General features: G+C 49.2%; 1 protein-coding gene across 1 annotated transcript in view; it reads right to left on the bottom strand.

The window, feature by feature from the left end:
- The window catches only part of LOC142312550 (putative E3 ubiquitin-protein ligase HERC6), a 149536-nt gene that overhangs the window by 110015 nt on the left and 18832 nt on the right, over positions 1 to 20689 (bottom strand). The window lies entirely within an intron of this gene.

The following is a 20689-nucleotide window of genomic DNA, read 5'->3' as shown; positions in this document are numbered from 1 at the left end:
TGAAATTTGGAAACTTGGTAGCTTTTTGTGAAATATGCACTAAATAGAAACTAATTAGGAATACAACATTAACAAGAGAATCATTTATATTATAAAAAAAATCCTACCAGTAGATGTAGTGCAGGTCATATTTATTATGTAAGGGGGCTTTACACGCAACGACATCGCTAACGAGATGTCGTTGGGGTCACAGAATTCATGACGCACATCCAGCCTCGTTAGAGACGTTGTTGCGTGTGAAACGCATGAACAACCGTTAACGATCAAAATTACTCACCTAATCGTTGATCGGTCGTTCTAATCCCGATTATCGTTGCTGTTGCAGGACGCAGGTTGTTCGTCGTTCCTGCGGCAGCACACATCGCTATTTGTGACACCGCAGGAACGAGGAACATCACCGTACCTGCGGCCGCCCGCATTGAGGAAGGAAGGAGGTGGGCGGGATGTTCCGCCTTGCCCATCCGCTTTTATTGGGCGGCCGCTTAGTGACTCTGCTGTGACGTCGCACGAACCTCCCCCTTAGAAAGGAAGCGGTTCGCCGGCCACAGCGACCTCGCTAGGCAGGTAAGTATGTGTGACGGGTCCTAGCGATGCTGTGGGCCACGGGCAGCGATTTGCCCGTGATGCACAACCGACAGGGGCGGGTGCTTTCACTAGCGACATCGCTAGCGATGTCGCTGTGTGTAAAGTGACCTTTAGTGTAAGACGAAGTAACAGATTTCATAGGGATATTCTACTCTCTATGGTGGTTCACAGACTAAAAACTCCTTAATTTAAAAATTATTAATTTTATTAACAGAAGCAATTAAAACACACTTCCACATTATATATAGAAAATATTCATTGGTGCCATACAACAATTTCAAACATATATCCCCCTTATTTTTATAGTCCTATGTGTTTCCCCAATTTAGGAGCAAGAACAAATGTCAGTAAGGCGCAATACAAAAATATATCCCTAAACAGTCCAATAGTCAAGGGTCCTACAGTCCCTAAAGGCAGCACTTTTTACCCTAAATTAGTTGGTTCTGCACTGAGATATAATTCTGTATATACTGCCACTTCCTATATTAGTGAGGAGGCTGTCAACCTTCTACCCCTAATCGACCCGACGCGTTTCCCCTTCTAATAGAACGTTCCTCAGGGGTCATCAAAAAGTAGTATAGAAAAATACAAATAATTTATACATTATCCTCCAATCATATAGTGAATACAGACATAGTTTTTGTAATCTCCCCAAACAGAGTACATCAAACAGATGATCTTCAGATTGAACGCTGTCTCCACGTGGATTTTGCAGAGGCTGGGAACGCTCTGAACATTGCAGGGAGCCCCAACTACATGCTGGTATATAGTTTTAAATTTATGTGGACCGGACATACCAAGTGCAACCTGAGGGGACCCTAGTCCATTCATCCCCACTGACACAGAAAAGAAAAAAGCTTGTTGAAGGGGAATTATGAATGGGCATGTCATTAATAGGTGACACCATCATTCACCTAGAACGTACAGCTTTGTCCCGAATGAGATGACAAAAATATGAAAAATATTTCTATAACAGGAATTTTTTGTTCTGTAACATCCACACTAATATTGTATGGAACTCTGTATTACCTGGCAACTTTTGGAGTCTAAAGATACGCCAGCACCAGAGGAGACTATAATAGTCATATGTACAATCTGAAGATCATCTGTTTGATGTACTCTGTTTGGGGAGATTACAGAAACTACGCTTCATCCTCCAGTTCACAGGCAGACAGTGTGATGTGTGATGGCCGCTCTCTGGAGAGCTGTGTGTGATTATAAGGCTGGACTCACACTAGCGTATGGCATCCGATGCGAGAGCAATGGATGTAATGACCCTCGGCTCAGGCTATGCTGCGAGCGTGAGCCGAGTGTCATGCGACTGTGACCCAATCTTGCGATCGGGTCACAGCTGCGAAGGAGAGGGCTTGCGCTGCAGAGGACAGGGAGGGGTTAATCTCCCTATCTCCTCTATTGTCAGCCTGTGCGTATATCGCACTGCACTTGGATACCATCCGAGTGCAGTCCGATGTTTCTCTCGCACCCATTCACTTGAAAGGGTGCGAGTGATACGGCTCTCGCAGACAATCGCAGCATGCTGCCATTTTTTCCTCAGTCCAATTATGGCTGAGGAAAATCTCACAGATCTGAGCTGCAGCACTGTCTTACATGGGGCCGAGTGCAATGTGAAAATTTCTCACATTGCACTCGTGTGAGTCATACGCAAGTGTGATTCTGCCCTAACTGACACTTCTGCAGGTGCCTCTCTGCTTCAGCCTCCATCTCACAGGCAGACAGTGTGATGTGTGATGGCTGCTCTCTGCTCTCATTGAACAGCTTTATGTGATTATAACTGACATTTCTGTAGATGTGTATTGCAAATATAAAAATGGGTATTTTGAGGCCATACAGAATGTTAAACTATAACAGTGTTAATTGAGACAGACAATGGTTCATTGTGACAAAAAATCCTTGTGCATTCTTGTGGGTTTTTGTGCGTTTGCTTTATATACACAAACAGACAATATGTCCATTGAAACTTTGTTATTTACTTAGCTCAAATATCTGAAATGTACATACGGGAGATTTGAATTGTGTGGGTTTATTGCCCCATTGTCTGAGATTGTGAGGTGTATGTCAAACTTATCTTGGTTCAAAGGCCGGACACCAGAAGACATGGGTCAGTGAGACATACGACACATTAAGGCCCCTTTCACACAGATTTTTATCATCAGTCACAATCCATCGAATTTTTAAAAAAACGAATCCGGCGACTAATGCTGCTGGATCCGTTTTTCTCATAAACTCGGATCCGTCGAAAATTGTTTGTCCGTCGGACGGAGACAACGGACAAAGTAACGTTTTTTGTCCACGTCAAAAAATGACGCATCTGTCGCCGTCCGTTGTTTGGTATAATAGAAGCCTATGCGCGCAGGATCCGTCGTAATACATCAAATGATGGAATCCAGCAACGGATTCCATTTTTTTTTAACTGAGCATGCTCAGATGGGGTGTAAAAAAGAGAATTTTGTTACTTACCGTAAATTCTTTTTCTTATAGTTCCGACATGGGAGACCCAGACCATGGGTGTATAGCTTCTGCCTCCGGAGGACACACAAAGTACTACACTAAAAGTGTAGCTCCTCCCTCCGAGCATATACACCCCCTGGATGACACATCTAACCAGTTTAGTGCAAAAGCTGAAGGAGGACATCCACCCATAGAGATAGAGTAAAACCCGGAATAACCGGAACCTCTGTCTACAACAACAGCCGGTGAAAACACACGGAACAAGAACTGCCAACAGGCAACAGGGAGGGTGCTGGGTCTCCCATGTCGGAACTATAAGAAAAAGAATTTACGGTAAGTAAACAAAATTCTCTTTTTCTTCATCGTTCCTTATGGGAGACCCAGACCATGGGACGTCTCAAAGCAGTCCATGGGTGGGAAATAAACAGAACTGAGAAGTAGGCAAAACCTAACTTCACAAATGGGCGACAGCCGCCTGAAGGATGCGTCTGCCCAAGCTCGCATCTGCCGAAGCATGAGCATGCACTTGGTAGTGCTTCGAAAAGGTGTGCAGACTAGACCAAGTGGCAGCCTGACAAACCTGCTGAGCCGTAGCCTGGTGCCTGAAAGCCCAGGAGGCACCGACAGCTCTGGTCGAGTGCGCCTTAATCCCTGGCGGTGGGGGCACCTGAGAACATTGGTAGGCATCGGATATGGCCGACCTAATCCAACGAGCTAGGGTCGGTTTAGAAGCCGAGAGACCCTTGCGCTGACCCGTGGTTAGTACAAAAAGAGAGGTGCACCGCCTAAGAGCGGCGGTGCGTGACACATAGATCCGGAGTGCCCGCACCAAATCCAAAGTATGCAACGCTTTCTCAAAGCGATGCACAGGGGCCGGACAAAGGGAAGGCAATGTAATGTCCTGGTTAAGGTGGAAAGGAGACACCACCTTAGGGAGAAAGTCCGGAGTCGGACGGAGAACCACCTTGTCTTGGTGAAAAACCAAAAAGGGTGACTCCGAAGAGAGCGCAGCCATATCAGAGACTCTCCTGAGAGAAGTTATGGCCACCAGAAAGACCACTTTCTGTGAAAGTCGGAACAAAGGAACCTCCCTAAGAGGTTCAAAGGGGGGTTTCTGTAAGGCCGTGAGGACCAGACTAAGGTCCCAGGGATCCAAAGGCCGCCGGTAAGGCGGAATGATGTGAGATGCGCCCTGCATAAAGGTGCGCACCTGGGCCAGTCGGGCGATACGCCGCTGGAACAACACTGACAGAGCCGAAACCTGTCCCTTGAGGGAATTGAGGGATAGTCCTAGCTGCAGGCCGGACTGTAGAAAGGACAGGATGGTCAGCAAAGAAAACGGCCAAGGAGCATGGCCGGAAGAGCGACACCAGGACAGGAAAATCCTCCAAGTCCTGTGGTAAATCCTGGCCGAGGAAGACTTCCGAGCCTGAGTCATAGTGGAGATGACCTCGGAAGGAATGCCTGAAGCTGTCAGGATCCAGGACTCAAGAACCACGCCGTCAATCTGAGGGCCGCAGAATTCTGGCGGAAAAACGGACCTTGAGAGAGAAGGTCTGGGCGGTCCGGGAGATGCCACGGCATTTCTACGGACAGACGGAGCAGGTCTGGGTACCAAGCTCGCCTGGGCCAGTCTGGAGCAATGATTATAATCCGACGGCCCTCCATTCTGATCTTGCGCAGGACTCTGGGCAAGAGAGCTAGAGGGGGAAACACATAAGCCAGACGGAACTGGGACCAATCTTGAACCAGCGCGTCCGCTGCCAAGGCCTGAGGATCGTGGGAACGAGCCACGTAAACCGGGACCTTGTTGTTGTTGTTGTGCCGGAATGCCATTAGTTCCACTTCCGGAGTGCCCCACTTGCGGCAGATTGACCGGAACACTGCCGGATGCAGGGCCCACTCGCCGCTGTCCACGGTTTGACGGCTGAGATAATCTGCCTCCCAGTTTTCTACGCCTGGGATGTGGACTGCGGATATGGTGGACTTGGAGTCCTCCGTCCACTGAAGGATGCGTTGAACCTCCAACATCGCCAGGCGGCTGCGAGTCCCGCCCTGGTGATTGATGTAGGCAACTGCCGTTGCGTTGTCCGACTGGACTCGAATGTGCTTGCCTGCCAAAAGATGGTGAAAGGCTACGAGAGCTAGAAGTACAGCCCTGATTTCCAGCACATTGATCGAGAGGGCTGATTCGGACGGAGTCCAAGTGCCCTGTGCTCGGTGGTGGAGAAATACTGCTCCCCAGCCGGAGAGACTGGCGTCCGTGGTGAGGATCACCCAGGACGGAGTCAGGAAGGAGCGTCCCTGAGACAGAGAGAGGGGCCGAAGCCACCACTGGAGAGAGCTCCTGGCCTGTGGCGACAGAGCCACTAGCCTGTGCAAGGAAGAGGTCCGCTTGTCCCAACAGCGGAGAATGTCCAGCTGCAGGGGACGCAGATGGAACTGGGCAAAGGGAACCGCTTCCATTGACGCCACCATCTGACCCAGCACCTGCATGAGGTGCCTGATGGAATGACGGCGGGGCTTCAACAGAGAACGCACCGCCAGATGAAGAGACTGCTGTTTGACTGAGGGCAGCTTCACAAGTGCCGGCAGAGTCTCGAATTGCATCCCTAGGTACGTACGTTTCTGGGTCGGGGTCAGAGTGGACTTGGGCAGATTGACAAGCCACCCGAAATGAACAAGCGTGGCGAGAGTGAGCGAGACACTCCGCTGACAGTCTGCACTGGATGAGGCCTTGACTAGAAGGTCATCCAGGTAAGGGATTACTGCCAACCCCTGGAGATGCAGAACCGCAACCACTGCTGCCATGACCTTGGTGAAAACACAAGGAGCCGTGGCTAACCCGAAGGGGAGAGCCACGAATTGGAAATGTTCCTCTCCGATTGCAAAACGTAGCCAACGCTGGTGTGAAACTGCAATTGGCACATGCAGATAGGCATCTCTGATGTCGATGGATGCTAGAAAATCTCCTTGGGTCATTGAGGCAATGACCGATCGCAGAGATTCCATGCGGAAGTGCCGCACCTGAACATGCTTGTTGAGAAGCTTGAGATCCAGGAAGGAACCGTCCTTCTTGGGGACTAGGAAGAGGTTTGAGTAGAAACCTCTGAACCGGAACAATTACTCCGTTGGCCTGCAAGGATGCCACGGCCTGTGAGAAGGCGGCGGCTTTGGAGCAGGGGGGAGTGGACATAAAAAATCTGTTTGGCGGGCTGGAAGAAAATTCTATCCTGTAGCCATGGGAGATGATATCCCGCACCCACTGGTCGGAGACGTGTTGAAACCACACGTCGCCAAAGTGGGAGAGCCTGCCACCGACCAAGGACGTTGCTGGCGCAGCTAGATAGTCAAGAGGAGGCTGCCTTAGTGGCAGCGGCTCCTCCGTTCTTCTGAGGACGCGGCTTCGCGCGCCAGCTGGGTTTTCTATCCTTGGCTGAGTTGGTGGACGAAGCTGAGGGCTTAGAGGATGACCAGTTAGAGGAACGAAAGGAACGAAACCTCGACAGGTTTCCTGGTTTTAGTTTGTGGCAAGGAAGTACTCTTCCCGCCAGTAGCCTCCTTAATTATTTCATCCAATTGTTCACCGAACAGCCGGGACCCAGCAAAGGGGAGCCCAGCAAGATACTTCTTGGAAGAAGCGTCTGCTTTCCACTCTCGAAGCCACAAGACCCTGCGGATCGCGAGGGAATTAGCGGAAGCCACCGCAGTGCGGTGAGAAGCCTCCAGAATGGCAGACATGGCATAGGATGAAAAAGCCGAAGCCTGGGAGGTTAAGGCAACCATCTCGGGTATAGAGTCCCTGGCGAGGGAATGTATCTCCGCCAGAGAAGGAGAGACTGCCTTAAGAGCCCACACTGCTGCAAAGGACGGGGAGAACGAGGCTCCTGCCGCCTCATATACAGATTTGGCCAGAAGGTCAACCTGGGGGTCAGTGGGATCCTTAAGAGAGGTGCCATCGGCCACAGATACGACTGTCCGGGCTGAGATTCTAGACACCGGAGGATCTACCTTTGGTGACTGAGCCCACTCCTTGACCACTTCTGGTGGAAAAGGAAAACGGTCATCAGAACTACGCTTTGGAAAGCGTTTGTCAGGACAGGCCCTGGGCTTGGTCACAGTGGCCTGAAAACTGGAGTGGTTAAAAAACATACTCCTTGCTCTCTTAGGTGAGGTAAACTGGTGTTTTTCTACCAGAGAGGCTTGTTCCTCTGACACTGGTGGATTGAGGTTCAGTACGGAGTTAATGGATGCAATCAAGTCACTAACATCCGCATCACCCTCAGATAAATCAATGGGGTACATAGAGGTAGCGTCTGAGCCCACAGTAAAAGTATCCTCCTCGCCCTGCAATTCAGCCTGTGAATCAGAGCCGTGGGACGAGGCAGGAGAAGAGTCCCTGCGTCTCCGTTTAGGAGGACGGGGTCCTAAAACATGCTCTGTGAGCTCTGCAGAGCGAGTCGGAGCAGCAGAGGCGCCCTGAGAAGGGGGCTGATGCATGGTCAGCAGAGTCCAGGACAGCTGTCCCATGGAGTCGGCAAAGGACTGGGAGATAGCATTAGAAAACGATGCTACCCAAGCCGGGGGTTCAGCCACCGGGGCCGGAGCAGCCGGAGGGACCCCTGGGGAGGCTCCAGGCTGAGGCACCACCATGTTAGAGCAGGCATCACAATGTGGATATGTGCTCGGTTCAGGCAGAATGAGCTGACATGCCGTGCATATACGGTAGCATATAGCCTTGCGGCGTTGCTCCTAGTGACAGACATGCTGCTGAGGTGGAGGCTGCAGTAAAAATACACTCCTTCAGAATGACCCCCAGAGAGTGTATAATAAAGCCCACAACCAGAGGTTGTGGCTTACCAGACCGATTCTTGTGTGCTCTCCGGATTCCCAGCTCGGACCCCCCAGTGGATGCAGAAGTTGCAGCAGCCAGCGCCGATCAGTGAGTGAACGCTGATAAAATGGCGCTGGAGTGAGGAGGGGGGGCGGGGATTAGGCCAAGAGCGGGAACCGGAGGGCCAAGGAGAGATACAGGGGAGGGAAACATCTCCTCAAAGAGGAGTGTCCTCCCCTCTGCTGAACGGCCAGTGGGCGGCGCCGCACTGTTCCCCTGCATGAGCAGGGGAACTGAAAACGAAACTAGGCCGCAACTGAAGCCGGGGCCTAGATTTTTCCATGCGGCCGACGAGCAGGCACCCTCGGCGCGGTTCTCAGGAAAAAAACAGAGAACCGGCCGGAAATTACAGCAAAGTGTCAAAACACACTCTCCCCACAATAAAAGTACCCGGGACCTCTGAATAACGTCTCAATACTTAGCTTTTGAAACGCAGGGCCATGTCCCTGGGGGGGGGGGGGGGTAAACGCTCCGTCCGACAGGATCCTGACAGGGCTGCGGATGGAGGTCGGTCTCCTGCAAAGCAGTGAGAACCGTGATGGCTCCCACTTCAAGCCAGAGCCTCAGGGGATGGTGAAGGAGCGCGGCATGTGAAGGCTCCAGCCTTGTAAAGTCAACCTTAACAGCACCGCCGACACAGTGGGGTGAGAAGGGACATGCCGGGAGTCCAGACTGGACCCACTTTTCTTCCAAATCTTTGAAATCAAAAATCTTAAAAATCAAAAATCAGAGAATGCATGTGTGTGTGTGACCTCCTGAACACAAAGCATTGAAACTGGTTAGATGTGTCATCCAGGGGGTGTATATGCTCGGAGGGAGGAGCTACACTTTTAGTGTAGTACTTTGTGTGTCCTCCGGAGGCAGAAGCTATACACCCATGGTCTGGGTCTCCCATAAGGAACGATGAAGAAAACACTGTTGGGCTGAAAAAACTGATACGTTTTTTTTATTTATCCGTCGCATCAGTTTTTCCACAATCTACGACTGATCCGTAGAGCCAACAGATTGTGACTGATGGCAAAAAACTGATGTGTGAAAGGGGCCTAATGTTAAGGCTTGTAATATTTAATACTAAAAAACAAAGTATCTGGCACTACTAACACACACTACAGTCGCAAAGACAGCATAGCTGAAAAGCTGGGTAGAGAAGCAAGAGTCATGGGGTGCAGTAACCAAGCTCTCCGCATCCTCCCCTTCTGCTCTCCGCATCCTCCCCTTCTGCTCTCCGCATCCTCCCCTTCTGCTCTCCGCATCCTCCCCTTCCCCTCTGTTCTGCTTTTATTAGATGAAATAAAAGATTGACTTTTTCAAGATGTCGGGTGAGTGCTGACCTTTTTTCCATGGTCTGCTGCTGTGTATAGCTTGTAATATTTGTACAAGTCACTAGTTAAGACCACATGTGTAATATGGCAATGACAGAAGCTCATTTACCTGCACCCTGAGACACCAGGTGAGTGCTGGGATTTACAGGAGTTTCTGTTGTGAGGAAAGAGTTAACTTTTTACTGGTTAGAAAAGTCATGGACTCTCTTTCTCCTTGCAAAGAAAACAACCAAGAATTGTTTACCTAACAGACTGAGACATTTTCAAGGACTCATTGTTTTGGCTTAAAGAAAGTGAAGAACACTGCTGACACAAACAGTTTTTTTTTTTGCTTTTAGAATAAAAGCCATGTTATTTTCTTTTGCGAGAACATGTAATCCACGCCTATAATGAATATGTATGTTACATAGTTACGCCCTAATTATTTTTGTATAACCCTGTGTATCTAAACAAATCAAAACAGTTCTATTTGGGAGCCGCACATCTCCAGTGCTTATGTGTATAACAGTGTCTGCCTGTTTTCATTGAGACTGGGAAAGAGCAGGGGGGGTTACCGGGACTCCCTCCGCATTTGGACATCGCTGGCAACAGTTGTGACCGTTAGGTCAACCTAACATTTTCTGGCGCCCGAAAGAAGGAACCAGTTTCCCAAGACCCGGTGGATCGTCTTGCCAACTCGAGGAGGAGGTGACCAGACGTGGGGACCAGAAATACCTGGCCAGGTAAGAGTTGAATGCTTTCTGCTCTTTGCTCTGCTCCCCATCTCTGTTCTCTTCCCTCCTCAACGTGCAAGAGGGACACTGTGAGTAGATACTGGGTAATTGGCGGGTCACTACTGAACTCTGAGAGAACTTTTGCCAGAAGATGTTTTTCTGTGTCCTTGTCTGTTTGTCTGCTCTCTGTGCTTTGCGTTTGTTGTCCGTCCAAGATCAGAGGAGTTGGTAACATCTGGTTCCTCCAGGCTAAAACTGTGTGCCCAGGGTCAGGCCGGACACCTTCGGGTTATGGAGCGAGTACAGTGGGACCAGTGCCAGTGCTAAAACCACCTTGGGATGAACCAGATAACCAACTCCATTGGCCCTCACGTCAGTGAGTGTTGCTAAGGGAACAGTGTGTCTGCTCTGTCTAATGGATGTGATATTCGCTGCCTTAGCGTTAGGTGGGATAGCCCTGTTTGCCATTGCCATCGGATATAGAGTGTACCTCTGGTAGAAGAAGGGAAACCCACCACCATTCAACATACTCAGCCCTCTCTGAACAAAGTTAGGACACCACCTTTCAGTAGGAATACAGATCAAGAGTCAGTCTCTGGGTACTTCTAGGATAGGTGGTTCTAGACCTCACCTTAGGTAGGAATACAAATAAGGAGTTAGTCTCTGAGTACTTCCAGGATAGGTAGGTCTAGTCCAAGGGACGTTCAAGGGTCTAAAAGCTGAAGATAGACGAAGAATGAGCCAAGGAATATCAAAAGACAGAGCTGGATGCACCCTGCAGCACCTCATTACGTGTTATCATGGCAAAAGAACAGCCAGTCAGTCCAAGGAAGTTTTCAAGACATTTGGATTGAAGGGAAAAGATCAATTGGACCCCAACAAATGGAAGAAAATAAGAGCTACTAGAGCAGGAGTAATAGCAGATAAATCATGGACTGAAGTGGTCAGAACTTTTTCTGATATGGCAAAAACAGCCCACGATCAAGGCTGGATATACCATGAAGAATCAGACACATGGGAAGAAACTGGGAAGAAGGCTAATAAGGATCAGCAGCCTTCTCAGTACCTGTCAACTACTCCTGCAACAACTCCAAAAATAGCAGGATCCTCGGAATGGACCTGCACAAACTGTGGCCAACAAAATCCGGATTGGAGTGAAACATGCCTAGCCTGTGGAGCCCCACAGCACAAGCCACAAGCTACAGCACCAGTGCCTCTTTATCCCGTAGTGGAAAGAAGAGTCCTAATAAGACCACCTGTTAATCCACAAAACCCAGATGCTCCCAGAGATGCAGTTCCTCATACGTATGAAGATTACGTACCCTGGACTCCAGCCGAACAGATGGCTTTCCTGCAAAATGCTCCAGACCCGGCTAGAAACCCTGCCAGTTTTTCACGCTATCTGAACCAAATACAGGTCTCTTACAGAAGCAGGACATGGAGGGCTTATGTAGAGTTAAAATGTCCCCTGAGATGTATGCCAAACTCACTGCCCATCTGACAGGACATGTTCTAGCTGATACCCGTAATGTGGAATCGGGCCAAGACTTCATGACAAGACTCAAACTCTTTTGTGCCCAGGAGCAAAGAACTAAGGGCACAATGGGACCAGTGCATCAAGGTCCTGTGGAGAATGTCAGCTCATTTTACGACAGACTGATGCAGTCATTCGCAGATGAAGGGCTGAACTTACAAGAAGGTGCAATACGTCGCCTCATGGTAAGATCCTTCATGGATGGGATACATGCACCTCTGGCAGATAGACTGAAAGCATTCTGCCCCGAATGGAGAAACATGGAAGACATAGATCTTCTAGTCAACAAAGCAAGTGGCTTAGAAACCGACACAAAGGATAAAAGGACCAACAAGAAAGTTGTCATAGCAGCAGTGGACGGTAAGCCAGAAGGCACAAGAAAGAAGGCACCGACCTGCTACTATTGTGGCATCAGAGGACATGTGATCAGAGACTGTAGAAAGAAGAAGAGGGACACTCAAAACCAGCCCGAGAGTCAGGAGGAGAAGACTGCCTGACTTGCGGCAGCACGGGACAGGGATGCCAGAGGTCCATTTATACACGTCCCCCTTCAAATTGGCAACAAGGAAATCAGGGCTCTGGTGGACTCAGGAGCCTCACGCTACGTACTCCCCAGGAACCTGGTGCCTGAAGGATCCATCTCATCTGAAGCTACTGTAGTATCCGGTTTTGATGGACAAGCCCAGATAATCCCAATAACATATCCATTGAAGGTGAAACTGGGACCACACATGTTCGTGCCCAAATTCTTAGTGTCCCCCCTGGGTGGAGATGCCCTAGTGGGAGCAGATGTACTATCAAGATTACAAGCTCAGATTGTCTACAATGAAGATGGATCTGCTATCCTGCAAATTCCGGAGGATATTCCTGAAGAAGTCCTGTGCACTCTTTAAATGATCGAAGATCAACCAGAATCTGATGCCACACAGGAAGCAAACACGGATCCAGTACTTCTACAAGTTCCTGCAAAACTCTGGTCCACATCAAAAACTGACCTCGGCACACTACCTGTGCCCCCCGTAAAAGTTTCAGTCAAGCCTGGAATTACACCACCGCAGCTGAGACAATATCCTCTCAACGCTCAACAGGAAGCTGCCCTGGATCAACAGATAAAAGAACTGTTGAAGTCGGGAGCTCTCAGAACTACTAAGTCTCCTTACAACACTCCACTGTTTCTTGTAAAGAAGAAACAAGTGAAAAAAGGTGATCCAGTCACGTACCGCATGGTACACGATTTGAGGGCAGTGAACTCAATACTGCAGCCCCTCACTCCCGTTGTTCCTAATCCACATACACTGCTTACACAAGTACCGGCTACATCTACCCATTATACGGCCATAGACCTTGCAAATGCTTTTTTCTCAGTACCACTAGACCCAGCATGTCAAGACCTCTTTGCATTCACGCACAAGCAAAATCAATATACGTGGACAAGGCTGACCCAAGGGATGCAACATTCCCCTACGCTATATACTCAGGCTATGAGTAGTGTCCTTTAAAGCTGGCAGCCCCCAGACTGCTGTGTCCTCCTTCAGTACGTGGATGATTTACTACTGTGCTGCCCCAGTGAAGAAGAATGTAAAACGGCTTCAATAAGTCTTCTCATCTTTCTAGCAGAAGTAGGCTGCAAAGCAAGAAAAGATAAACTACAATTCTGCAAAACGAGGGTCACCTTCTTGGGTCACTGTCTCTCTGCGGGACAAAAACACCTCAGCCCGGACAGACAAGAAGTGATCAGAAAAGCAAGCATTCCTAGGAATCTCAAACAGCTCAGAGGATTTTTAGGGCTAATATCATTCTGCAGACAATGGATTCCCAATGCATCGCTACTCATGCAACCGCTGTATGATTGCACGAAGAATGTTCCTTTCTGCCTTACAGAAGAAGCTCGACAAAACTTTCAACAGCTCAAAGAACTAGTGATTGATGCACCTGCTCTTGCACTACCGAACTATGATCTCACCTTCTATCTGTTCGTAACAGAGCTTCAAGGATTTGCCGTAGGAGTACTCACCCAGAAGACGGACAAACATCACATAATCGGGTACTACTCCTCTCAACTCGACAATGTCACTAAAGCAACACCAACCTGTGTCCGTGCTGTTACAGCAGTTTCAAACATACTGCAGAAAGCATCTGAAATCTCACTCGATTTCCCGACCACCATCCTTACCAGCCATGACATCTATGCTGTTCTCAATCAAGTGCAGTTGAAACATCTCTCCATGGCAAGACAAGTCAGACTTCAGTGCACGCTGTTGCTACCCCCAAACATCTCATTTGCTCGAGTGACCAGTCTAAATCTCGCTGATCTGCTGATCTTCACAAGTTTAGAAGGGGGGACAGAAGAAGAGAGTGACAAATGTACCAGCGCACCATTTGACCATGATTGTCTAGAACTCATTGAACATGAGGCAAAGCCCCTGCACAATATTCAGGCAACACTACTTACAAATCCAGACTTTGAACTTTTTGTGGATGGTAGCAGATATGCTGATGAAGCAGGCAAATTCCACACCGGATTTGCGGTAGTGACTTTACATGCAGTCTTAGCCAAACAACCGCTACCTCCGCGCATATCTGCCCAAGAAGCAGAACTTCTTGCCCTCATCTGGGCCATTGAGTTTCTGGAAGAACAAACAGCGAATACAGTTAGGTCCAGAAATATTTGGACAGTGACACAATTTTCGCGAGTTGGGCTCTGCATGCCACCACATTGGATTTGAAATGAAACCTCTACAACAGAATTCAAGTAAAGATTGTAATGTTTAATTTGAAGGTTTGAACAAAAATATCTGATAGAAATTGTAGGAATTGTACACATTTCTTTACAAACACTCCACATTTTAGGAGGTCAAAAGTAATTGGACAAATAAACCAAACCCAAACAAAATATTTTTATTTTCAATATTTTGGTGCGAATCCTTTGGAGGCAATCACTGTCTTAAGTCTGGAACCCATGGACATCACCAAACGCTGGGTTTCCTCCTTCTTAATGTTTTGCCAGGTCTTTACAGCCGCAGCCTTCAGGTCTTGCTTGTTTGTGGGTCTTTCCGTCTTAAGTCTGGATTTGAGCAAGTGAAATGCATGCTCAATTGGGTTAAGATCTGGTGATTGACTTGGCCATTGCAGAATGTTCCACTTTTTAGCACTCATGAACTCCTGGGTAGCTTTGGCTGTATGCTTGGGGTCATTGTCCATTTGTACTATGAAGCGCCGTCCGATCAACTTTGCGGCATTTGGCTGAATCTGGGCTGAAAGTATATCCCGGTACACTTCAGAATTCATCCGGCTACTCTTGTCTGTTGTTATGTCATCAATAAACACAAGTGACCCAGTGCCATTGAAAGCCATGCATGCCCATGCCATAACGTTGCCTCCACCATGTTTTACAGAGGATGTGGTGTGCCTTGGATCATGTGCCATTCCCTTTCTTCTCCAAACTTTTTTCTTCCCATCATTCTGGTACAGGTTGATCTTGGTCTCATCTGTCCATAGAATACTTTTCCAGAACTGAGCTGGCTTCATGAGGTGTTTTTCAGCAAATTTAACTCTGGCCTGTCTATTTTTGGAATTGATGAATGGTTTGCATCTAGATGTGAACCCTTTGTATTTACTTTCATGGAGTCTTCTCTTTACTGTTGACTTAGAAACAGATACACCTACTTCACTGAGAGTGTTCTGGACTTCAGTTGATGTTGTGAACGGGTTCTTCTTCACCAAAGAAAGTATGCGGCGATCATCCACCACTGTTGTCATCCGTGGACGCCCAGGCCTTTTTGAGTTCCCAAGCTCACCAGTCAATTCCTTTTTTCTCAGAATGTACCCGACTGTTGATTTTGCTACTCCAAGCATGTCTGCTATCTCTCTGATGGATTTTTTCTTTTTTTTCAGCCTCCGGATGTTCTGCTTCACCTCAATTGAGAGTTCCTTAGACCGCATGTTGTTTGGTCACAGCAACAGCTTCCAAATGCAAAACCACACACCTGTAATCAACCCCAGACCTTTTAACTACTTCATTGATTACAGGTTAACGAGGGAGACGCCTTCAGAGTTAATTGCAGCCCTTAGAGTCCCTTGTCCAATTACTTTTCGTCCCTTGAAAAAGAGGAGGCTATGCATTACAGAGCTATGATTCCTAAACCCTTTCTCCGATTTGGATGTGAAAACTCTCATATTGCAGCTGGGAGTGTGCACTTTCAGCCCATATTATATATATAATTGTATTTCTGAACATGTTTTTGTAAACAGCTAAAATAACAAAACTTGTGTCACTGTCCAAATATTTCTGGCCCTGACTGTATCTACACAGACTCAGCCTATGCACACGGCATTGTGCATGATTTTGGCACTATCTGGCAGACTAGAGGATTCCTCACAGCAACATGAAATCCCATCAGGCATGGAGCCTCAGTGAAGAAACTAATGGAAGTAGCCTTGATACCAAAACAGCTAGCTATCATAAAGGTTGCTGCCCACACCAAGGCTCAAACACCCGAGGCAAGGGGAAATCGCTTGGCCGACCAAACAGCAAAACAATCAGCCCTACTTCCTTTGAAGGAGACGGAAACAGTGTCAACGACGGAGGAAGAAATGCAGAACCTCTCTGAGACACAGGAAAACGCCTCTGAGGAAGAAAAGGCCGGATGGTGGGCCAAGGGGGCAGAAAAGGTGGAGGGGATTTGGCCCCTAAACGGACTTTCCGTCCTGCCACGCAGTTGGTTCCCTGACATTTTCCAAATACTCAACTACCCTACGCCCGGTAGCACAAACTCAATCATGAACCAGATGCAACCTCATTGGGTAGCCCCCGGCTTCAGTCAATACGCCTCCCAGAGAATAAAAGCTTGTCACATCTGTCAACAGCATAATCCAGGCAAGCTAACAAAAACCCAGCAAAGACACATGCCAAAGACGTCTGCCCCATTCCAAAGAGTACAAATAGACTATATCCAGTTGCCAAAACATGGCATCTACGAGTTTGTACTTGTCTGTGTAGACCTCTTTTCAGGATGGCCAGAGGCCTACCCTGTCAGCTCAGCCACGGCCAAAATCACAGCAAAAAAATTGGCCTGTGAGCTGGTACCCCGGTTTGGACTCCCTGAAGTCATAGAGTCAGACCGAGGTACCCATTTCACTGGACAAGTTTTCCAGAACACTTGTGCCCTGTTAGGCATTCAGTCAGCCTTACACACACCTTACCACCCACAGTCATCAGGGAAAGTGGAAAGGTTAAATGGAACTCTAAAGCTCAAACTAGCCAAGGCAGTGGAGGAGACTGGTAGACCATGGGCAGAATGTCTCCCCATAGCTCTTTACTCTGTAAGGACCACCCCGCAGGGAAAGCACAGGCTCTCACCCTTTGAAATACTCTTTGGTAGTGCACCCAGATTAGGATGCTACTTCACACAGGAGTTACACCTGCAATGTGATAGCCTAATGTCTTATGTTGTTTCCCTGCAGAAGAGACTAACTGAAACCCACCAAAGGGTCTATTCTTCTCTGCCCGATCCTGATGCCATTCCAGGAATCCACTCCCTAAAGCCTGGTGACCGGGCTTACCTAAAGAAACACGTGAAAAAGACCCTTGAGCCACGATTCGAAGGGCCTTTGACTGTCCAGCTGACCCCTCCAACCTCTGTCAAACTTGAGGGGAGATCGACATGAGTCCATGCCAGCCACTGCTAGAAGGCCTAATACTGCTGATAAGTATTTCTATGTGTACTTCCTTTTTGGGGCCTTCTACACCACGGCAGAATTCATTTGAGACCCACCATGAAGTGTTGGCTAAAAAACTTTCCATCTCAGACTGCTGGATATGTACACATGCACCTGTGACAGCCCCTTCTATGCCTTACTTAGCTATACCAATTGTAGGATGGGTAGATTTCCCCTGGTGGCAAGGCAACCTTACTACCGGCCTTCCCGGAACCCAGCAATTCTTAGCCTTTGAAGGAAGCAGCTGGGTACCCCGTAACTACACAAAAACACCTACTATGGGCAAGATTCCAACAGAAGGAATCAAAGAAGGGAATTTTGTTACTTACCGTAAATTCCTTTTCTTCTAGCTCCTATTGGGAGACCCAGACGATTGGGTGTATAGCACTGCCTCCGGAGGCCACACAAAGCACTACACTAAAAAGTGTAAGGCCCCTCCCCTTCTGGCTATACACCCCCAGTGGGATCACTGGCTCACCAGTTTTAGTGCAAAAGCAAGAAGGAGGAAAGCCAAGAACTGGTTTAAACAAATTCACTCCGAAGTAACGTCGGAGAACTGAAAACCGTTCAACATGAACAACATGTGTACCCGAAAAACAACCAAAAATCCCGAAGGACAACAGGGCGGGTGCTGGGTCTCCCAATAGGAGCTAGAAGAAAAGGAATTTACGGTAAGTAACAAAATTCCCTTCTTCTTCGGCGCTCCATTGGGAGACCCAGACGATTGGGACGTCCAAAAGCTGTCCCTGGGTGGGTAAAGAAATACCTCATGTTAGAGCTGCGAAGACAGCCCTCCCCTACGGGGAGGCAACTGCCGCCTGCAGGACTCTTCTACCTAGGCTGGCGTCCGCCGAAGCATAGGTATGCACCTGATAATGTTTGGTGAAAGTGTGCAGACTCGACCAGGTAGCTGCCTGGCACACCTGTTGAGCCGTAGCCTGGTGTCGTAATGCCCAGGACGCACCCACGGCTCTGGTAGAATGGGCCTTCAGCCCTGATGGAACCGGAAGCCCAGCAGAACGGTAGGCTTCAAGAATTGGTTCTTTGATCCATCGAGCCAGGGTGGCCTTAGAAGCCTGCGACCCTTTGCGCTTACCAGCGACAAGGACAAAGAGTGCATCCGAACGGCGCAGGGGCGCCGTGCGGGAAATGTAGATTCTGAGTGCTCTCACCAGATCCAACAAATGTAGATCCTTTTCATACCGATGAACTGCATACGGATAAAAGGAAGGCAAGGAGATATCCTGATTAAGGTGAAAAGAGGATACCACCTTAGGGAGAAACTCCTGAATGGGGCGCAGCACTACCTTGTCCTGGTGGAACACCAGGAAAGGAGCTTTGCATGATAGCGCTGCTAGTTCAGACACTCTCCGAAGAGACGTGACCGCTACCAGAAATGCCACTTTCTGTGAGAGTCGAGAAAGTGACACATCCCTCAGGGGCTCGAAAGGCGGCTTCTGGAGAGCAACAAGGACCTTGTTTAGATCCCACGGATCTAACGGCCGCCTGTACGGAGGTACGATATGGCACACCCCCTGCAAGAACGTGCGCACCTTAGAAAGTCGCGCTAGACGCTTCTGAAAAAACACGGATAGCGCCGAGACTTGCCCTTTAAGGGAGCCGAGCGACAAGCCCTTTTCCAACCCAGATTGCAGGAAGGAAAGAAAGACAGGTAACGCGAATGGCCAGGGGGATACTCCTTGTGCAGAGCACCAGGATAAGAAAATCTTCCACGTCCTGTGGTAGATCTTAGCAGAAGTGGACTTCCTAGCCTGTCTCATGGTGGCCACGACCCCTTGGGGTAAGCCTGAAGACGCTAGGATCCAGGACTCAATGGCCACACAGTCAGGTTCAGGGCCGCAGAATTCCGATGGAAAAACGGCCCTTGGGACAGTAAGTCTGGACGGTCTGGTAGTGCCCACGGTTGGCCGACCGTGAGATGCCACAGATCCGGGTACCACGACCTCCTCGGCCAGTCTGGGGCGACGAGTATGACGCGGCCGCAATCGGATCTGATCTTGCGTAACACTCTTGGCAGGAGTGCCAGAGGTGGAAACACATAAGGGAGCCGGAACTGCGACCAATCTTGCACTAAGGCGTCTGCCGCTAGAGCTTTTTGATCGCGAGACCGCGCTATGAAGGACGGGACCTTGTTGTTGTGCCGAGACGCCATTAGGTCGACGTCCGGCACCCCCCAGCGGCGGCAGATTTCCTGAAACACGTCCGGGTGAAGGGACCATTCCCCTGCGTCCATGCCCTGGCGACTGAGGAAGTCTGCTTCCCAGTTTTCTACGCCCGGGATGTGAACTGCTGATATGGTGGATGCTCTTTCCTCCACCCACATCAGAATCCGCCTGACTTCCTGGAAGGCTTGCGGACTGCGTGTCCCTCCTTGGTGGTTGATGTATGCCACCGCTGTGGAGTTGTCCGACTGAATTCGGATCTGCTTTCCTTCCAGCCACTGCTGGAAGGCTAATAGGGCCAGATACACTGCCCTGATTTCCAGAACATTGATCTGAAGTGTGGACTCCTGCTGAGTCCACGTCCCTTGAGCCCTGTGGTGGAGAAAAACTGCTCCCCACCCTGACAGACTCGCGTCTGTCGTGACCACTGCCCAGGATGGGGGCAGGAATGATCTTCCCTGTGATAATGAGGTGGGAAGAAGCCACCATTGCAGAGAGTCCTTGGCCTCCTGAGAAAGGGAGACTTTCCTGTCCAGGGAAGTTGTCTTCCCGTCCCATTGGCGGAGAATGTCCCATTGAAGTGGGCGCAGATGAAACTGCGCGAACGGGACTGCCTCCATTGCTGCCACCATCTTCCCAAGGAAGTGCATGAGGCGCCTTAAGGGGTACGACTGACCCTGCAGGAGAGACTGCACCCCTGTCTGTAGTGACCGCTGCTTGTCCAGCGGAAGCTTCACTATCGCTGAGAGAGTATGAAACTCCATGCCAAGATACGTTAGTGATTGAGTCGGTGCCAGGTTGGACTTTGAAAAGTTGATGATCCACCCGAAAGTCTGGAGAGTCTCCAGCGCAACATTCAGGCTGTGTTGGCATGCCTCTTGAGAGGGTGCTTTGACAAGTAGATCGTCTAAGTAAGGGATCACCGAATGTCCCTGAGAATGCAAGACTGCTACCACTGCCGCCATGACCTTGGTGAAAACCCGTGGGGCTGTCGACAGACCGAATGGCAGAGCTACGAACTGGAGATGGTCGTCTCCTATCACGAAACGTAGAAAACGTTGGTGCTCTGTAGCAATCGGCACGTGGAGATAAGCATCCTTGATGTCTATTGATGCAAGAAAATCTCCTTGAGACATTGAGGCAATGACGGAGCGGAGGGATTCCATCCGGAACCGCCTGGCGTTCACATGCTTGTTGAGGAGCTTTAGGTCCAGAACAGGACGGAACGAGCCGTCCTTTTTTGGAACCACGAAGAGATTGGAGTAAAAACC

The sequence above is a fragment of the Anomaloglossus baeobatrachus genome, chromosome 1 (genome assembly GCF_048569485.1).
Source record: "Anomaloglossus baeobatrachus isolate aAnoBae1 chromosome 1, aAnoBae1.hap1, whole genome shotgun sequence".
Lineage (NCBI taxonomy): Eukaryota > Metazoa > Chordata > Amphibia > Anura > Aromobatidae > Anomaloglossus > Anomaloglossus baeobatrachus.
This window is presented reverse-complemented; position numbering and strand designations above follow the sequence as displayed.